Source organism: Staurois parvus, unplaced genomic scaffold (genome assembly GCF_062004578.1).
Source record: "Staurois parvus isolate SC_StPar_1 unplaced genomic scaffold, SC_StPar_1.0 ptg000232l, whole genome shotgun sequence".
NCBI classification, from domain to species: Eukaryota; Metazoa; Chordata; class Amphibia; order Anura; family Ranidae; genus Staurois; species Staurois parvus.
The window spans coordinates 4,360,839-4,381,266 of NW_028318028.1; the positions used below are offsets into that span (position 1 = coordinate 4,360,839).

Here is a 20,428-nt window from a genome sequence, read left to right on the forward strand (position 1 = left end):
ACATCTCCCTGGGGTTGACAACACCTTAGCTGACGCTTTGTCTCGTTTTCAGTGGGACAAATTCCGAGAGTTGGCGCCGGCGGCGGAGCAACACGGGGTTCCTTGTCCCGACTGGCTGTGGGAGATTGCCTTGGAGTCGTTGCGGGCTGGATCCGGCGGTCGGTGAGTGAGGCGACTTGGTCCGCTTACTCTACGGTCTGGCGGGAGTGGATGGATCTGTTGCGATTGGCCGCTGTTGATCCCTGGGGGTCGGAGGTGCGTGTGGCAGTGTTGTACTTCTTGGCGCGGAGTTTGGAGCGGGGGGTGTCGGCGTCCGCGGTGGATCGCCGACTGGCGGGATTGGCGTTTTTCTTTAAGTTACAAGGGTGTCGGGATTTCACTAAAGATTTTTGGGTTCGTCAGGCTCTGCGGGGTTATCGGAGGGCTCATCGTTGTAGGGATTCTCGTCGTCCGGTGTCGTTCGAGTTGTTGGGGTCTTTGTTTGAGCATTTGCGGACTGTGTGTTCTTCGGATTTTGAGGTGGTTTTATTTCGGGCTGCCTTTGCGGTGGCCTTTTTTGGGGCGTTGCGGATTGGGGAGCTCGTTAGTCCGTCCAAGTCGGTTCTTGGGGGGTTGTTGGTGGAGGAGGTTGTGTGCTCCGGTGAATGGGTGGAGGTGCTTGTCCGTCGGTCTAAGACGGATCAATTGGGCAGGGGTGCGAAGGTGCGTTTTTTCCGCTCTTCCGGGTTCACTGGTGTGCCCGGTTCAGGCGGTTCGGGAATTTTTGTCCCGTCGCCCTGGGGGGTGGGGGTCCTTTTTCAGGCACATTGATGGATCCCCTTTAATGCGTTTTCAATTTGTGGCAGTTTTTCGCCGGTGTTTGACGGCTGCTGGTTTAGATGCGTCTTTGTATGCTTCGCACTCGTTTCGGATCGGGGCTGCTACGGAGGCGGCCAGGTGGGGGCTGTCGGATGATGTGGTGAAGCGCATTGGTAGGTGGGATTCCCAGAGATTTCGCCTGTACGTTCGGCCGCATTTGTTGCGGGCTTAGTGGGCGGTCCTGTGTTTTGGTTTGTTTGGGTTGTGGGTGGTAGTTGCGGTTCTGTCCCTGTGCTGTATTGTTCTGGCGGTATTGTTTCTTTTCTTTCAGGTGGAGCGGTGTGCCTGGTGTGGATCCTGGGTCACTCGTATGTGTTTTGGGGGGCCAGGCGGGCTGATGTTCGGCCCAATGGCAGGCAGCTGGGGTTGGATAGAAGGGAGGTTTGTGTCCGCTGGTTAGGTGTGCCGGGCATGTTGTGGAGTCGGGTCGTGCCCGAGGTGCGGCGTTTTGCGCAGCTGGATAGACCACCGGATGTGTTGGTGATTCACGCGGGTGGCAACGATTTGGGGGGTAGGTCCATGCGGGAGCTGGTTCGCGATGTCAAGCTGGATTTTCTTCAGTTGCGGCGAGAGTTTCCGGGGATGGTGGTGGTGTGGTCTGACATGGTCGCCCGCACTTCTTGGTGCTTGGCGCGGTCGGTGGAGCGGCTCAACAAGGCCAGGATTAAGGTCAACCGGGAGGTGGGGCGCTTTTTTAGTCGCAATGGAGGGTTGGTGGTCCGGCATGTGGAGTTGGAGGTGGATACTTGGCGGTATCTTCGCAGTGATGGAGTGCATTTGAATGCGGTGGGCACGGATTTGTGGTCCCTGGAGCTGCAGGACGGCATACTACGGGCGGTTCGTTTGTGGCGTGGCACGCATGGGTAAGGGCTTACCCAGCGTGCTGTGGCGGTTGTTGGTCTTTGGAGGCGGTTCTCATCTTGGAAGGTAAAACAATGGTGTGGGACCCCATCTGTGGTATGGGGGGCCTGGTGGATATTCCCAGTTAACCAAGGTTTAACTGGAAGGTGGTGGTGCTGCACTGCGGACGGTATGGTTGTCTCCGAGCTGGTTAGTTGCGGCTGGAGGCCTAGTGTATAGGGTTGTCCGCAGGTGCATTTTGGATCGTTTGTGGGTGCCTTTGAAGACCAACAACAATTCTTTGGTTTCCGTTAAGGAACGGTTGATGTATGTTAAAATGTGAAGTTGTTGATAAAAGGCCATGTTGGCCATTTACTCCAAATGGTGTCATGTTTTTTGTAAAGTTTAGTTGGTTAAGGGGGTGTGGAGTGGTATGGATAGGTAAAGGTGGAAGTAGGAGTGGACAAGCCTATCTATGGTGCATTAGTCATGTACCTACTTGTTGCTGCTGTCCAAATAAATGTGGAATATGTATTTGATCAATAAACGTTGGGACTATATAATTTTTTGGGGGTTTATGTCATGTTTTAGTTGAATGTACTAGCACCCATAACACTTATTTTTTGTTACCTATATAATATGCACAAATCTTCCTTGTTAGAGTGCACATATGCAAGTATGTCCAAAATAACAAACCAAATGCCCTCTATTGCACCACAAGACCATGTTATATACCAATGAATAAGTCGTGTTCAATGTGCAACCTTTACTGCCAAACATATATTCGCCAATGCCATATGCTCAATTGAGCTGCATGGAAAATCGCTATGGCACGCAAATAAACGCCAAGACGGTTGTAGGAGGAGGCGCTAGAGCGGCTATCATACCGGAGATACGTCATCACGTTTGCGGAAGGACGTTCCTGCACATCCGGAAGTATTAGTGGGGAGTGTCGGTGGTTAGGAGAGCAGGTTGGAGATTTGGAGAGTTGTGAAATTGGCTAATTCCTGGGAGCACATCTGAAAATGGCGAGAGAACTGTTCTCTACAGAGGAGCTGATCCTCATTTGCAAACTAAGTGTGGCCATTGCAACAATGTTCATAGCATGTGGGGGTGATGTGATAGTTTGATGCTTTTTTGGGTTTAACAGCTAATGTGCAGCATTTGGGGGGCTAGCGGCAGGTCACTTATCACACATGTGCATACACACGTTACTTCCTGTTTATCTGCACATTAGCTCGCGGGTATTGATGGGTCACAGATATTAACCATCCCAGCAGCTAGGCCTTCATAATACAACAGCAGGGTGTAGCGCTCAGATAAAATACATATAAAACAAAAAGGAAATCTAAATCGTGTCTAAATGACGTAGTTCAATCATCAATAAATAAATATCAATGGTACTTCTAAAAATCACAGAATAAGTGATAAAGTGACAGTGCAAAAATAAGATAAGATAAGTGTAGTGCGTCACTAATCAGTAACTCGCCATGTGCACAGTGCCATGTATAAGTCCAAATATTAAAGTGCCTAGGAGTCTTCCGGATCCAAATGACTGGTCCTGATAGTTGGTGATGAGGAAAAAGTGTAAAGACTGCACACTCACCAGATACGCAATCACACTGCGCATTTAGAGATAGCTATCTCAAAGAACCAGGGTGTCCCCTTTAAGGTCTGGTCAGGTCTGGTGTCCCTCTTAAGCCAACATCTACTGCCCGTGGGTGGCTCGCCTCCTCTGTGGATGGTAAGAACTCGCGGAGAGCTCAGAAAAGAGGAGGCTGATAGCGTAATAACGTTTACACAGTGGGTGCTTTATTAGCCAAATAAAAGTGCAAAAAAACCACACTGACCAGTAATGGTGTTCCAGGGTGGCTGCTGGGACCACTGAAGTGCCGGCAGCGTGGCGTCCTAGTGCTGTAGCTCCTGACGTGTTTCGTGCAATGGCACGTACTCATAGGGGGTCTACGCGTTAAAGGGGGCCCTGAATTACTAATGTGCATAGACGGCGTCTAGGTGCACTTCTATGGGCTAACATCTACTTTTCATTAGAATCCGTCTACTTTTAGAAGGGTGACATTTACTAAAGAAAGCATCTAACAAATAGACGCGAAAGCGAATTTACTAAAAGCCACAATAAAGGAATCCATCAAAAAAAGCAGACGTCTCAGAAGCATGTCTAACAGAACGAAAAATCATTGTAGAAACATGTTCACATTGAAATTTGCTTTCCCAAATATCTGGACTTCACGTTAAACAACATATTACATTTCAAAAAAATTTTTCAGTGGGTAAAAAATAGTTTTTTAGGGAATTCATGGCAGTCAAGAACTAGACGCTTTTCCAACGTCTATGCAGGGATATAAATGTACATGTGCAGAACCTTCTACCGTGGGCGCTTTCTTTTTAGACGCTGTTTAATAATAAATCTCTGTGTGGAGTCCTCTGCAAGACGGCAATCACAACCATCTACTGTGTTTGACAAACAGCACTATTTGTAGCTAGGCATATCTTTATGTATTCTAATTTTATTTCCTTAGTTCTATTGATTCTATTTTTGTTTCTTATCCTTTATGATTTCTGTAATGGTTTTACATATTTTGAAGATCTAGATAATATATATTTTGACAGCTGAATCTAAAAATAAAGGTCGGCAATTTAAAAAAAAATGGCGTGGGGGTCCCCCCTTCCATTCATGCCAAGCCTTTTGGGTCTTGTATGGATTTAGAGGGGAAGCCCCATGCCAAAATTGAAAAAAAAAATGGCGTAGGGTCCCCCCCAAAATCCATACCAGACCCTTATCTGAGCATGCAGCAGGTCAGGAAAGGGGGGGGGATGAGCAAGCGCCCTGCTGAATCATACCAGGCCATATGCTCTCAACATGGGGGGTGCTTTGGGGCTCCCCCCCCCAAAGCACCTTGTTCCCATGTTGATGGGGACAAAGGCCTCTTCCCCACAACCTTGGGCTGTGGTTGTGGGGGGTCTACAAGTGGGGGGGATTATTAGAATCTAGAAGCTCCCTTTAACAAGGGGGCCCCCAGTTCCTGCCCCCCCATGTGAATGAGTATGGGGTACATGGTACCCCTGGTCATTCACAAAAAACAAAAAGTGTAGTGTATTAAAAGACAGGATACGGTCTTTGACAAGTCCTTTATTAAAAGAAAAAACTCAAAGAATGTAGATCCAATGTCAATCACGATGCCCACCACCGCTGACCCAGAAAAAGAAAAAAAAAGAAAAAAGGTTTCGTTCCAAACGATGGCTCCCGCCGTGTGACTGCTCCGGTGATTTGACAGTTCTTAAATATGTAAGGAGTGGGGCCACCTGGGGACATCATCCGAGTGACCCCGCCCCATGTGACATCATTGTTGGATCGTCGAGAGAGAGAGAAAGAGAAAGATATGCCCTTTGGGCTAAATCCCACAATGGGCACAATTCACTGCGCAGAATCTTACTACATCCAAATATGCGGTGGTATCCCGTACAGCATTTTTTAACAAAAACATTTGCATTCCTGAAAAAACGCTTCTAAAATCCTGCATGAGTTATTTTAGCAAGTCAGGCAGCCTTTTAGTAGTAAAAACCAATGCAGTGTTCATGTTGCAGCTGTCATCGGAGTTCCCCACTGACAGCTGAATGTAAAATAAAGAATTGGCAGCAATTAAAAAGAAAAAAAAATGGCGTGGGGTCCCCCCTCCCATCCTTACCAAGCCCTTCGGGTCTGTAATGGATTTGGAGGGAAATCCCCATGTCAACATTTTTAAAAATAATGGTGTGGGGTCCCCCCTCCCATCCTTACCAAGCCCTTCGGGTCTGGAATGGATTTGGAGGGAAATCCCCACGTCAAAATTTTTAAACATAATGGTGTGGGATCCCCCCCAAAATCCATAACAGACCCTTATCCTAGCATGCATATACAGCATGCCTTTAAAGATTTATTTCCTTTGTTGAATTGCCTGCTTGGTTCACACTAGATGCGATTTAAAATTGTGTTTTTGGTTGGCAATTTCACCGTGTTTTCTGTAGATTTCCCAACAAGTTATTGCGTTTTCAATTGTGTTTTGCAATGCGATTTCTATTGTAGTCTATATGTGAAATCTCAACAAACTGCAGATAAAGTAATACAAGGACTACTTTGAAATCGTGCTGCAGCAAATCGCTTATGTTAAGACACTCACATTCACATTCATTAGATCCGATATCAGGTACGATTTAAATTCCCAAATCACACCAGAAATTGCGACAGGGTGATCCAGCCCTAAGGGCTGGTTCACCTTGGATGCGACTTGGAATGCAATTTGCATGCCCTGTGACTTGCAATCACATGCCAAATCGCATCCGATGTGACCGGTGCCACCACAGTCACATCGGAGCCGATTTTGAAGTATTGCGACTTACAGTGAAGTCGCACAATTTCAACACTGGATTTGATGTGAACAGAACCTATAGAGGGCAATAGGGTGCGACTTGGCCTATGATTTGCAAGGCACCTGGCATGCAAATAGCATGCCAAATAGCACTCAATGTGCCCAGGGGCCACCACGGTCACATCCAAGCCGATTTTGAAATTGTGCGACTTACACCAAGCCCAACTTTCAGATTTCAAAGTCAGGGGACATGCCGATTTCAAGTACAATTTGCAAGACATTTGACACAGATCTCTCTGCAAATTGCACGAAAAGTAGTGCATTCACTACTTTAGAAATCTGTGCGACTCCAACCAAGTTTGAACCACACCGATATGACCGCTCTAATAGCGGTCACATCGAGTGCGACTTGGCATGCGATTTGCATGACATGCGACTTGCAAATTGTATGTTAAAACACACCCTATTGTCCGCTATTAGAGCACTTATATGGGTGCGTTTCCGACTTGTTTGGAGACGCACTGATTTATAAAGTAGTACATGTAGATATCTGTGTCAGATGTCTTGCAAATCGCAAGGAAATCGGCAACTTCACTGTAAGTTGCACGATTTCTAAATCGGCTTTGATGTGACCGGGGTGTAAGGTCTTTTTATGTTTGATTTCCTGAGTGTTTTTCCGATTTACGGGAAATCCTGCATACTAGCAAAAGGTAATTGACATTTTCAGTATCGCATGCGAGATGTGGTCATGTGACTGGCTTAACTCATGCGATAATCTTGAGTGAATTGTACCCATAGTGCCAATAAATGTTGCCATGGGGTTCCCCGTCACATCCCTGTTCCATTTTCTGTTGTATGCTGCACAGGTACACTTCACTGTGGCTTTCTTTCTGACTCTGATTTGTGGGGCCTGTATACCAAGGGTTAACGCAAGTGGGAAGAGGATTGGTGCAATCACTTTTTCTGACCAAATGAATGACAGTGGTGGGTGTGGCCTTCATTGGGCGTGGGGCCTTGTTTGGCATGCACTGAATCCAACCTATGTTATATAAAGTGCTGCAATAGTGGGTAGTTCAACCTGGCAATAGACCAGGTTATTTTTCAGCAAGTCCTGCCTGTGATGGGTTTGGTGGGGAGGAGGAAGAACCTGTTTTATGCATAGATCATACTAAATGAGGGTGTGTGTTAATTTTATGGCCATGAAAATATTGCTTGATTCATATTAACTGTTTGCTGCTGTACCCAGTAAAAGCACTGTTCATTAGAAGGTATAATCTTTTAGATTGTAAGCTTTTTTTGAGCAGGACCGTTCTATTTTAGCAACATCCATCCTGCTTTTTTTTTTTCCCACCAAGAAATTGAATGTCCCTACTTTGAATGCCAATATTGTACCGCGCTCCAATATATTCAACCTTATGTGATAATGTGAATTCCTAAGTGTACCACCTATAATCAAATAATTACATCAATCAATTGTACTTAAATACATGATTATTGTGAATATATAAATTATTATTTTATAAATGTGAAAAAAATAAATAAATAAAGTGTTTATCAAAAATATATAAGTAAAAAATATATAAGTAAAAAATATATTTAAAGTGGGAATGACAGTTCTCTTCTGTGTAAATGAAATGGTATTTTTGTTCAGTCTAGTTAGTGTGATGAGTCTGTGTCCACTGCGTGAACCTCTCTCTCCTCTCTCCTCTCCTCTCTCCTCAGCACAGCCTTCTCAGTAGGGCTTTCTCCGCTGGCTGCTTGGCTTATTCCTCCATATATGGAACATACAGAGAAGGGAAAAGAAACATAGTGTCTTATCCGGGATATCAATTGTTTATTATACTTTGATTTCCCACTCATATTGTGAAGATTTAAGTAGCGCTTTACATGAAATGTATCCAGATCGTACTACAAACAGCCTTGCAGGTGTGTTTGCCTTCAATGAGTATACTCGCCGTTCCTCTGTGGATGCGTGATGAGGGGAGGGGCGGTGACGTCATCACGCATCCACAGAGGAACGGCGAGTATACTCATTGAAGGCAAACACACCTGCAAGGCTGTTTGTAGTACGATCTGGATACATTTCATGTAAAGCGCTACTTAAATCTTCACAATATGAGTGGGAAATCAAAGTATAATAAACAATTGATATCCCGGATAAGACTATGTTTCTTTTCCCTTCTCTGTATGTTCCATATATGGAGGAATAAGCCAAGCAGCCAGCGGAGAAAGCCCTACTGAGAAGGCTGTGCTGAGGAGAGAGGAGAGAGAGGTTCACGCAGTGGACACAGACTCATCACACTAACTAGACTGAACAACAATACCATCTCATTTACACAGAAGAGAACTGTCATTCCCACTTTAAATATATTTTTTACTTATATATTTTTGACAAACACTTATTTATTTTTTTCACATTTATAAAATAATTAATTTATATATTCACAATAATCATGTATTTAAGTACAATTGATTGATGTACTTATTTGATTATCGGTGGTACACTTAGGAATTCACATTATCACATAAGGTTGAATATATTGGAGCGCGGTACAATATTGGCATTCAGGGTTAACATTCACACACCTAGAGAGGGTGTAACAAGTACCTGGCGATCTAATATTTCATAAATATTAATTTAAGCACGTAATTAACTAATCAGTATCATTTTAGCATTTTTAGTAATCTATTTATATTTTTTTATATTTTTTTTATGTACGTAATTAATTGATTATAGAGTTTACATTTAGTAAGAAAACTCCTAGTGGCTCACAAGTAATTATCCAATTTGAATGTCCCTACTTGTTGCTGCTGTCCAAATAAATGTGGAATATGTATTTGATCAATAAACGTTGGGACTAAGTAATTTTTTGGGGGTTTATGTCATGTTTTAGTTGAATGTACTAGCACCCATAACAGTTATTTTTTGTTACCTATATAATATGCACAAATCTTCCTTGTTAGAGTGCACATATGCAAGTATGTCCAAAATAACAAACCAAATGCCCTCTATTGCACCACAAGACCATGTTATATACCAATGAATAAGTCGTGTTCAATGTGCAACCTTTACTGGCAAACATATATTCGCCAATGCCATATGCTCAATTGAGCTGCATGGAAAATCGCTATGGCGCGCAAATAAACGCCAAGACGGTTGTAGGAGGAGGCGCTAGAGCGGCTGTCATACTGGAGATACGTCATCACGTTTGCGGAAGGACGTTCCTGCACATCCGGAAGTATTAGTGGGGAGTGTCGGTGGTTAGGAGAGCAGGTTGGAGATTTGGAGAGTTGTGAAATTGGCTAATTCCTGGGAGCACATCTGAAAATGGCGAGAGAACTGTTCTCTACAGAGGAGCTGATCCTCATTTGCAAACTAAGTGTGGCCATTGCAACAATGTTCATAGCATGTGGGGGTGATGTGATAGTTTGATGCTTTTTTGGGTTTAACAGCTAATGTGCAGCATTTGGGGGGCTAGCGGCAGGTCACTTATCACACATGTGCATACACACGTTACTTCCTGTTTATCTGCACATTAGCTCGCGGGTATTGATGGGTCACAGATATTAACCATCCCAGCAGCTAGGCCTTCATAATACAACAGCAGGGTGTAGCGCTCAGATAAAATACATATAAAACAAAAAGGAAATCTAAATCGTGTCTAAATGACGTAGTTCAATCATCAATAAATAAATATCAATGGTACTTCTAAAAATCACAGAATAAGTGATAAAGTGACAGTGCAAAAATAAGATAAGTGTAGCGCGTCACTAATCAGTGACTCGCCATGTGCACAGTGCCATGTATAAGTCCAAATATTAAAGTGCCTAGGAGTCTTCCGGATCCAAATGACTGGTCCTGATAGTTGGTGATGAGGAAAAAGTGTAAAGACTGCACACTCACCAGATACGCAATCACACTGCGCATTTAGAGATATCTATCTCAAAGAACCAGGGTGTCCCCTTTAAGGTCTGGTCAGGTCTGGTGTCCCTCTTAAGCCAACATCTACTGCCCGTGGGTGGCTCGCCTCCTCTGTGGATGGTAAGAGCTCGCGGAGAGCTCAGAAAAGAGGAGGCTGATAGCGTAATAACGTTTACACAGTGGGTGCTTTATTAGCCAAATAAAAGTGCAAAAAAAACACACTGACCAGTAATGGTGTTCCAGGGTGGCTGCCGGGACCACTGAAGTGCCGGCAGCATGGCGTCCTAGTGTTGTAGCCCCTGACGTGTTTCGTGCAATGGCACGTACTCATAGGGGGTCTACGCGTTAAAGGGGGCACCCTGGTTCTTTGAGATAGATATCTCTAAATGCGCAGTGTGATTGCGTATCTGGTGAGTGCGCAGTCATTACACTTTTTCCTCATCACCAACTATCAGGACCAGTCATTTGGATCCGGAAGACTCCTAGGCACTTTAATATTTGGACTTATACATGGCACTGTGCACATGGCGAGTCACTGATTAGTGATGTACTACACTTATATTATTTTTGCACTGTCACTTTATCACTTATTCTGTGATTTTTAGGAGTACCATTGATATTTATTTATTGATGTTTGAATTACGTCATTTAGACACAATTTAGATTTTCTTTTTGTTTTATATGTATTTTATCTGAGCGCTACACCCTTCTGTTGTATTATCTGTTTTGGAGGTTATTGGTACCTTTGGTTTTTAGCTGCCTATTGACTTTTAGCGCTCACAATACCCCCCTTTTATATTTTATATTAGCTAGGCCTTCATGTTTAAACTTTGAATATATGTACATATATACCGAGTACAGTGCGTTACTGTACAATGCATTAGAGTACAATACGTTAGTGTACAATACGTTAGTGTACAATGCGTTAGTGTACAGTGCATTACTGTGTATTGCGTTACTGTACATTGCGTTACTGTACAGTGCGTTAGAGTATACAGTGCGTTAGAATTTACAGTGCGTTAGAGTACAATGCGTTAGTGTAAAATGCATTAGAGTACAATGTGTGAGTGTACAATGCATTAGTGTACAGTGCATTACTGTACATTGCGTTAGTGTACATTGCGTTAGTGTACATGGCGTTACTGTACATTGTGTTAGTGTACAATACTTTAGTGTACAGTGCGTTAGAGTGTACATTGCGTTAGTGTACATGGCGTTACTGTACATTGTGTTAGTGTACAATACTTTAGTGTACAGTGCGTTAGAGTGTACAGTGCGCTAGTGTACATTGCGTGAGTGTACAGTGAGTTATTGTACATTCTGTGTTAGTGTACAGTGCGTTAGTGTACAGTGCGTTAGTGTAAAATGCGTTAGTGTACACTACGTTACTGTACATTGCGTTACGGTACAATGCATTAGGGTACAGTGCTTTAGTGTACAGTGCTTTAGTGTACAGTGTGTTAGTGTACAGTGCGTTAGTGTACAGTGCTTTAGTGTACAGTGCTTTAGTGTACAGTGTGTTAGTGTACAGTGCTTTAGTGTACAGTGTGTTAGTGTACAGTGCTTTAATGTACAGTGCTTTAGTGTACAGTGTGTTAGTGTACAGTGTGTTAGTGTACAGTGCGTTAGAGTACAATGTGTTAGAGTACAATGCGTTAGTGTACAGTGCGTTAGTGTACAATGCGTTACTGTACAGTGCGTTAGTGTAAATTGCGTTTGTGTAAAATGCATTGTTGTACATTGCGTTAGAGTACAATGTGTTAGAGTACAATGCGTTAGAGTGTACATTCCACTAGTGTACATTGTGTTAGTGTACAATATGTTAGTTTACATTGTGTTAGTGTACAGTGCGTTAGTGTACATTGCGCTACTGTACATTGTGTTAGTGTACAATGTGTTAGTGTACAATGTGTTAGTGTACAATAGGTTAGTTTACATTGTGTTAGTGTACAATGTGTTAGTGTACAATTTGTTAGTGTACAATAGGTTAGTTTACATTGTGTTAGTGTACAATGTGTTAGTGTACAATAGGTTAGTTTACATTGTGTTAGTGTACAATATGTTAGTGTACAGTGCGTTAGACTGCACATTGTGTTACTGTACATTGTGTTAGTGTACATTGTGTTAGTGTACAATGTGTTAGTGTACAGTGCGTTAGACTGCACATTGTGTTACTGTACATTGTGTTAGTGTACATTGTGTTAGTGTACAATGTGTTAGTGTACAGTGCGTTAGACTGCACATTGTGTTACTGTACATTGTGTTAGTGTACATTGTGTTAGTGTACAGTGCGTTAGTGTACAGTGCCTTCAATTTAATTAAGGACAGCTTGCTAGACGCTTTTCTGAACACTGAAAGGTCTTAATTGATTGAATTGAGTCTGCCTGAATGTTCAGCGACTGCCAGCACTCCCTCACCTCTGACCCTTAGGCCCTGAATTTCTAAGAATAGAGTCTAACAGCAGAGTTTTATTTGCTTCACCTCTATTCCATGGGTATTTTTTATGCTCTGTTTTTAAAGTTCACTTTTGCAAAGCTTGGCCTACTTATAGTTTTGATCAAAATAAAAGGCTGCGCTCATCCAATTTCTATGTGCAAATCTTGTGTTAACTTAGTGCAAAGCTCATACAAAATTCCCAATGCAATAAATCAGTCAATATCCTTTAAAGTGCTATTTACAGTCCAAATAAAAAGTGCACAAAGTGCTGAATTAAAGTACTAACACGTGCTGTAGTTCTCGGCCAGGGGTCCTCAAACTACAGCCCGTGGGCCAGATACAGCCTGCCAAAGTCATTTACCCGGGCCACCCATTAATCAGAGCTGTAACGAGGAGTAGGGGTGTATCTGCCACAAGGCAAACAAGACGTTTTTCAGGGGGTGGCACTGCCCCCCAGGCAGTGGCGTCGCTATAGGGAGTCAATTGTCCCCTGCCAGGAGTGGACTGTATCGGGTGTGAGTAGGCTTGGCTCGGGCGGCAAAGGCGGTTTCCGCTCAGCTGTTCTTGGGTGGGGGGTAGGCTCGGCTCCGAGGATGGCCGGTAAACCCAGCTGCGGTGAGCAAACCGCTGAATCGATGGACAGGTGAGTGGCTGTTTTTTAAAAAAAGAGTAGCTACAGTTTTTGTAACTGCTGACATTTATTTTTTTAACAGGAGCCTGAAGCTCTGTTTTAAGGATACTCCAGACTTATGATGGCCATACACTAGACAATAAAAAAATGGAAAATCTGGCATTTGGATAGTTTATCACTTTTTTGTCCAGTTAATGGGCACAAATTAGAAAATCGGAAGTGACGTTTTTGAGCCAGAAAAAATGTAAGGGAAAGGTTAGAAAACCTCTGTTCAAAAGACGATCAATTGAACGGTGAATGTATTTCTCGCCATTAAAAATCGAACTGTTGGTACTGTGCGTATGTGACCCAGAAGCAAAAAAAAAAACAAAAACTGATTCATTTACGTCCATTGAATGATTTATCGTTCGAAATGTGGTCATTTTATGATGGCAATATTGTTTGCTCTCACAACCATGCATTCATATTTCAAAAACCTGTTCAAATAATTTTTTGACTAGTGTATAGCTAGCATTACTGTGCATTCTGAAAGAGATCACCATCCCATCGAATGTGTTACATGTTGCTTTACATGTAAAGGCCTTTCATTCAAGCATTCCCCAAGATGAGGGCATTCATACAGCTGGTCAGTTCTTCTATGAACAAGAACAATTTACAGTACTTGGCCATTAAATCAATTTATTCTTAGACTTTTGAACACATCTTGACCAGAAACATGTTTGCATTCATGGACACCCATTACCTACAAATTCAAGGAGTTGTGTTAAGGACATGTGCCCCATCATAGGCCAACCTGTACCTGGAGGGCTGGAAGCGTGAAATGGACTTCACTGAAAGAATTCATAAAGGTTATGGGACACAATCACTTTAACTTGAAGTTCACATGCAAAACTGATACAGGGAGCATTTATTTTCTTGTTGTAGAAATGATTGCTATGACAGGTGGTTCATGAACAATGACACTCTATGGAAAGGAGGTGGCTGGTAACATACAGCCAGCATTTACGGCTGAAATTTAGTTGTACAAGAGGCTCAGACTACCAAAGGGAAGTATTGGCTCTGAGAGATATGTTGTTGGCAAGTGGCTACAGCCGAAAGATATTTTAAAAAGTGTATGAAAAAGCCTTTGCTAAGACTAAAATTAGTCTCCTTTTTAACCTCCCTAGGGGTCTGATTATGTCCATATTTCTGTGCTCAAAGCGGTACATTTTTTTGCATGGAAATATGTATTTTTTTTATTGTAGGCCTGTAATTTTTAGGAATAACTCACTGATATCTGTCCGAACAAGAGTCTAGTAAACATCCCGGGTAGGATGAAACACGAAATCATAAATTATAATTTAACAAATTATCATACAAAATAATAATATAATAATAATAAATTTAATTCAATAATATAATCAAACAAAAAACACTGAAATGTGAAATATAGCGCCAAGTTTGCTCATCACTGAGCAAAGTCGCAGAATCGTTTTTAGTGTCTGATGCCGAATTTCCCCACGAATCATTATCACTCAATTCTGCAGGTGGTTCTGATTTACTATCGCTGTTCTCTAGCTGGTCTAAAACCGCTTTTGACCTAAAGGGACGCTTTTTGGACGCCATGGACGTTTCTCAGTTTCCAGGCAGAAAGAACAGTAAAAATGCAGGCAGAGCACAGGACAAAGCACTCGGGGCAAAATGTATGTGAAATGGTTTGATACAGTAATTTTTTTTTTTTACTGTGTGATTTTAGTGATTTTAGTGAATGTCACTTTTTGTCATTTTCAAATTTCCCGCCGTTCCGTCCTCTGTATGTCCTGACGGAACCCAGATGACAGATGCCGGCATCCGCCGGATTATATTGCTGGGGACACTGCAGGAGGGACATCGCGGGAGCGCAGGACAAGGTAAGTGATCGAGGGATCCCGGAGCAGCGCCGCATGGTAAACCTGAGTGTAGCTCGGGGTTACCGCTTTTGGTACTGAAACTTTACCCCGAGCTACACTCGGGAATACCGCCAGGGGGGTTAATAAATGGAGTAGAGAACCAAGTGACACAGTTAAGCTTGTAGGTAGGTGGAGGCTGCAGTACATTCCTCCAGCCTATATTTGGTATTGTGCCTCTTCTCCAGGTGAAGATGAGCTCGATAAGGGGAACTGTCTCCTTTTGTGGGTTTCAGAAGCTATCTTGGGGAGAATGGTTGTCCAATTGGATGCTAAAATCTCACGCGTTTTGAGGAGGCCATCTTGATGGGGACACATTATAAAAGGGGTCATTTTTGTGTGTCTACAGTGAGGCAGTAATGCAAGGAGAGATACCCACTAGTTACAGAAAGTACAGGAGCAGCAGTAGGGAGAGGTTCTTGATGAATAGAGACAAGTAGGTTTACCTTACCGGTGTCTTCGCTGCACACTGCAAATACCAAGCGCAATGTGGTTACAGGGGATATGGAGATAACCACAGCAGTGTCCTGGTACAGATTCCTACTGACTGCTATGGAACAACGAGGGCTCTGAAAATCAGTGTTAAATGGTATGCCACCACCCCTCCCACTGGGTGTTTCTCTGGCACCTTCAAACTAGCAACACTGCTGAGAATTGCCTGGCAGGCAAATGTTAATTTAATTACCAAAAGAACTGTACTCTACAACAAACACAGTACCATTTCTGTAATATTAGAAAATGCCTTGTGGTTATAAGGTGCCCTCTACTGTCTGTAGAAGTGTATTCAACAAATGTGTGATCATTGGCGTAAATTGTTTAATTTCTGTTAACAGTCAATTGATACAATATAAATCAAGTTTAACCACTAGTCTACAGGGCACTTATACCCCCTTCCTGCCCAGGCCAATTTCCAGCTTTCAGCCCTGTCACACTTTGAATGACAATTGCGCTGTCATGCAACATTGTATCCATATGAAATTTTTATCATTTTTTTTAGACAGATAGAGCTTTCTTTTGGTGGTATTTAATCACCTTTGGGATTTTTATTTTTTCTTAAACAAACCAAAAACCACTGAAAATTTTGAAAAAAAATTTTTTTTCTTAGTTTTTGTTATACAATTTTGTAAATAAGTGATTTTTCTCCTTCACTGATGTGCGCTAATGAGGCTGCAGTGATGGGCACTGATAGGCTTCACTGATGGACACTGATAGGTGGCACTGATGGGCACTGATGAGGAGGAACTGGTAGGTTGCACTGATGGGCATTGACAGGCATCACTGATGGGCACTGAATGGCAGCACTGATACATGACACTGATATATGGCAGTGATAGGCAGCACTGACTGGCACAGATAGGCGGCACTGACTGGCACTGTTAGGCAGCATTGACTGGCACTGTTATGTGGCACTGACTGGCACTGTTAGGCGGCACTGACTGGCACTGATAGGCGGCACTGACTGGCACTGACTGGCACTGATAGGCGACACTGACTGGCACTGATAGGGGGCACTGATTGGCAGCACTGATAGGTGGCACTGATTGGCATTGATAGGTGGCACTGACTGGCACTGATGGATGACATTGAAAGGCAGCTCAGATGGGCACTGATATGTGGCATTGATGTGCACTGGTATGCACTGATATGTGTCCGAGGGACACTGCGGACCAGCGATCGCCGCGCTGCGTGCTCCCTTAGCCACGCATGCGCAGTGAGAATGGTAGGACATCATATGATGTCCTATCAGAACGAGAGAACCACCTTGCGCCCGTCATTGTACTATAGGGCGGGCGGAAGGTGGTTAAGCATCCATGTGTGTTTACTCAATTCTTGGGGACACTCATTGGGCCCTGCCTACACTTGGAATAGTGGACAGGTTGATGGGCAGCACAGTGGCTAAATGGTTAGCACTTCCGCCTGGCAGTACTAGGGTTGTGGGTTTGAATCCCAACCACGGCACCACCTGCCTGGAGTTTGCATGTTATCCCTGTGCCTGCGTGGGTTTCCTCCGGGTACTCCGGTTTCCTCCCACACTCCAAAGACATGCTGGTAGGTGAATTGGCTCCTGTCTAAAGTGGCCCTAGTATGTGTATGTATGAATGTGAGTTAGGGACCTTAGATTGTACGCCCCTTGAGGGTTAGGGACTGATGTGAATGTACAATATATATGTAAAGTGCTGCGTACATTTGACAGCGCTATATAAGTACCTGAAATAAATAAATCCACAGGAGCGGCAAGAGGGACAGGCATGTTGACTTATGGAGTCCCACTGGCATTAATCTCACAATTTAATTGCACAAATTTCCACCCTGACAAACTAAGCAAAGCATCTAGAGAGCTGTGCATGTATGTTCCAGATACCTACAGCATGCCTACCTGATTTAGTTATTAATTCCCTGGAAGGTGGTGCCTGTCGAACAGTGTTAGCCTTGCCCAGAAAGAAGAGAAACACTGTAGAAGCCATAGTGGCTCTTGGAAATTCTGCTTAATAACAATATCTCTGTGATGGAACTCTGAAATAAATTCTTTATTCGGAATCAGTAAGAGGAGGAATCTATTCCTTAATATGCAGTGGCCATACGGAGCTATGGAACCGCCTTCAGGATAAAGATGGTAATGGCTGCACCACTATACTCGATCCTCATCAGATGATCTGTGATCAGTATATTTCTTGGGTCCAGTCCATGCAACTGAAAAGGACCAAACATGCGGTGAATTTTACCACCATTCTTCAGAAGGCTATTGAACAGAATCAGGAGGGTGAAGAAGCTTGGCTAAGAGCTGCCCAAGAGACTGTAATATCTGAGACAATGAGCTAGAAGACAACTCCTTTCTTGTCCGTGATTGAGGAAGTTATCACAGAACTGAAAGAGTCCATGACCACCATTAAGCAGGAGGTGATGGCAGGAAGTCATTGCATGGGAATAGTTACTGCTGAAGAAGCTGGGGCATGGATTGGAGCTGTTGGCGTTGTGGCCGCCCTTGTCAATTTGTTCGGAATTTGGTCCAAACCTAGGTTTGAAAGGAACGTTGGCTTTTTGGGCATTTGGATAAACGCTCAAACTGTTACCCTTCAGTCTGCTATTCAGTGGGAGCCAAACATCATATATAGAAAGCAGAATTCTACCGCTTCCATAAATGTCCACTTCCTAGTGTCACTGCTTCCTAAGGAAGCACTGATGTCACCAAAAAGCACTTTTTCCAGAGATGCGCCCCTTCACATGACCAGCCAATTTGTTGTGATTCTGCATTGTGCTAATTTAACTGGCAATTGCACGGTCATGCAACACTGTCCGCAAGTGACATTTTGATAAATTTGTTTTCTTTTCACACAAATAAAGCTTTCTTTTGGTGGTATTTGATCAGCTCTGGGTGTTTTATGTTTAATTAAATAAAGGAAAAAAGACCGAAAATTTTGAAAATAAACTGCAATATTTTCTACTTTCTGTTATAAAACATATCCAAGTTGTCATTTTTTTGTCATGATTTTTTTGAAAATGAAGAAATGACTTTTTTTTACATACTGTCACCAGTGCAGTACACCATCATCATATGACTGGTATAGTGGTGATCAGGGACACTGCCTAATGACAGTATGCAAAAAAGACTAAAAACATTTTTAAATAATTTATTACATTTTTTAAATATATTTTTACTTTTTTTTAAACTTTTGTTTACTATATTTTGTTGCATACTTCCATCAGAGTAGTTCAGTGTCACCATAGTAACGCTGTACTACTCTGGGGGGTGATCAGGGATGGTTTTTTTCTTACACTCTGATGATCATTGTACTGTGTCAGCAATGCTTTGAACTGTCATGAATAAGTTTAATTCATAACAGCTGTGATTACTAGTGATCTGTGATTGGCTACAGCTAATCACATGGTACAGGGTACTGTGATTGGCTCAGGTACCATGCGATAGCTGTGGGCCAATTACAGCTCACTGGTATAGGAAGCAGAGCTGTTGGCATTGTGATCATAGCAATCACATGATTCTTGGGCTTCTGAAAGCCCGGGGGACACAGCAGTTATGTGTGTGTGTGTGTGTGGGGGGGGGTGAACACGCAGCATGCTCCTAAACCAGAGTAGGCACAGTGTACTTACTTGTGCCTAGACGTGCAGCCCGCTTGCAGTAAAATTACTGTGGGCAGGCAGTCAACAAGTTGGACATTTTTAATGTTTCACTTTAAGCATTTAAAATAATCTCTTCTCCTAGCCAAATTGGTAAATGTTCCCCAGGACACTGCCCACAACCCCATGCTATTTTTTGACACCCCCTGGCCCATAAGGCCAGAAAATGAAAGTTTGGCATCTGAACGTTTTTGAACTTCTCTGCTCGATCTGAACAGTTTATTCAGTAAATGAAAGGTACAATCCAGGGACAGTAAAGCTGAGAAGGAAAGGCCTAGATAATGCCCTCCTGCCAGGCTCTTTCTAACTCATGGAAGCTTCTAATGCACACTGTGAGAAGCTTCTAATGCATCCAATGTGCAGTGAAATCAGGTAAAGCAGTTTCAGTACAGGAGGGGATCCTATACAACTGTGCAAGAATGAATGTAAGGCTCGATTTCAGCTTTAATTATCCCCATTTTGCCTGACACCCCAATATTAACATTCCTCAGAACAAAGCCTACAGTTGAGGATATGTTACTACTACAGAACGTGTGACAGTCATGCATCTTACAGCTGTGTTGTTAGAGTCAGTGATCTAGAACCAATTGGCATGACTCCCAGTCACTTGTTTACTATGACAGATAATGATTTCCTAAACAGGAGACTATAAATCCAATAACCTATTTTATATTCAAGGATGTGTTTGTTCTGCCAGGAATCACTACAATTGTCTGTAGCCAGAAGTGCGTAACATGCAGATTTTTACTTCTATCTGTTTCAACAAGTGAAGCTGATGTCATGTACAAAGTGAATAACCTAGATGGCTGATCATTTCTATTACTTACAGTAATTACTTTGAGATGTCCAAGGACCAGAGAAAGGAAAGGGCTCCGATGCAAATTCTGGAACAGGTCCTCCTTTATCGGAACCCCCTCCACTTTACTGCTCCCCACTGTGAGCTCATCATAATGCGGAATATCACTATTCCTTGTCTAAAAACTTACAGCAGGCATGAACCTATTTTAAAATTCCATGGCCTTTCAGTTGTCACATAGTCCTTGATCACATCACAAAAAAAAAAAAAAAAAGAGGATAGATACTGTAGATAGATAATTTAATTCCCTAAGTAGGCTGCAAAAAAAAAAATATATATATATTTGCTTGCCTATACACTAGTGACTGTTATCACCTTCAATGTAGTCCTCTTGTAAAGCGATGCACTTTTCTAGATGACTGTGCCACTGCTGGAAACGTTTCTGGAATTCTTTTTCTGGTATGCTGTGTGAGATGGGGAAAAAGCTCTCATTGTTTGAACACTGTGTGCAGTAAATTATTG

General features: G+C 42.9%; 1 protein-coding gene across 4 annotated transcripts in view; it reads right to left on the minus strand.

Moving 5' to 3' along the window:
- LOC149460249 (3-galactosyl-N-acetylglucosaminide 4-alpha-L-fucosyltransferase FUT3-like) overlaps positions 1–15,555 on the minus strand; it is an 85,331-nt gene extending 69,776 nt beyond the window's left edge. The window contains exon 1 of one of the 4 annotated variants that reach the window (XM_089679821.1): positions 15,423–15,555. The gene's annotated coding sequence lies outside the window, so the exon portion shown is untranslated. The remainder of the gene's footprint in view (positions 1–15,422) is intronic. The other 3 variants (XM_089679820.1, XM_089679818.1, XM_089679819.1) reach the window with 3 other exon arrangements.
- Between the last annotated feature and the right edge of the window lie 4,873 nt (positions 15,556–20,428).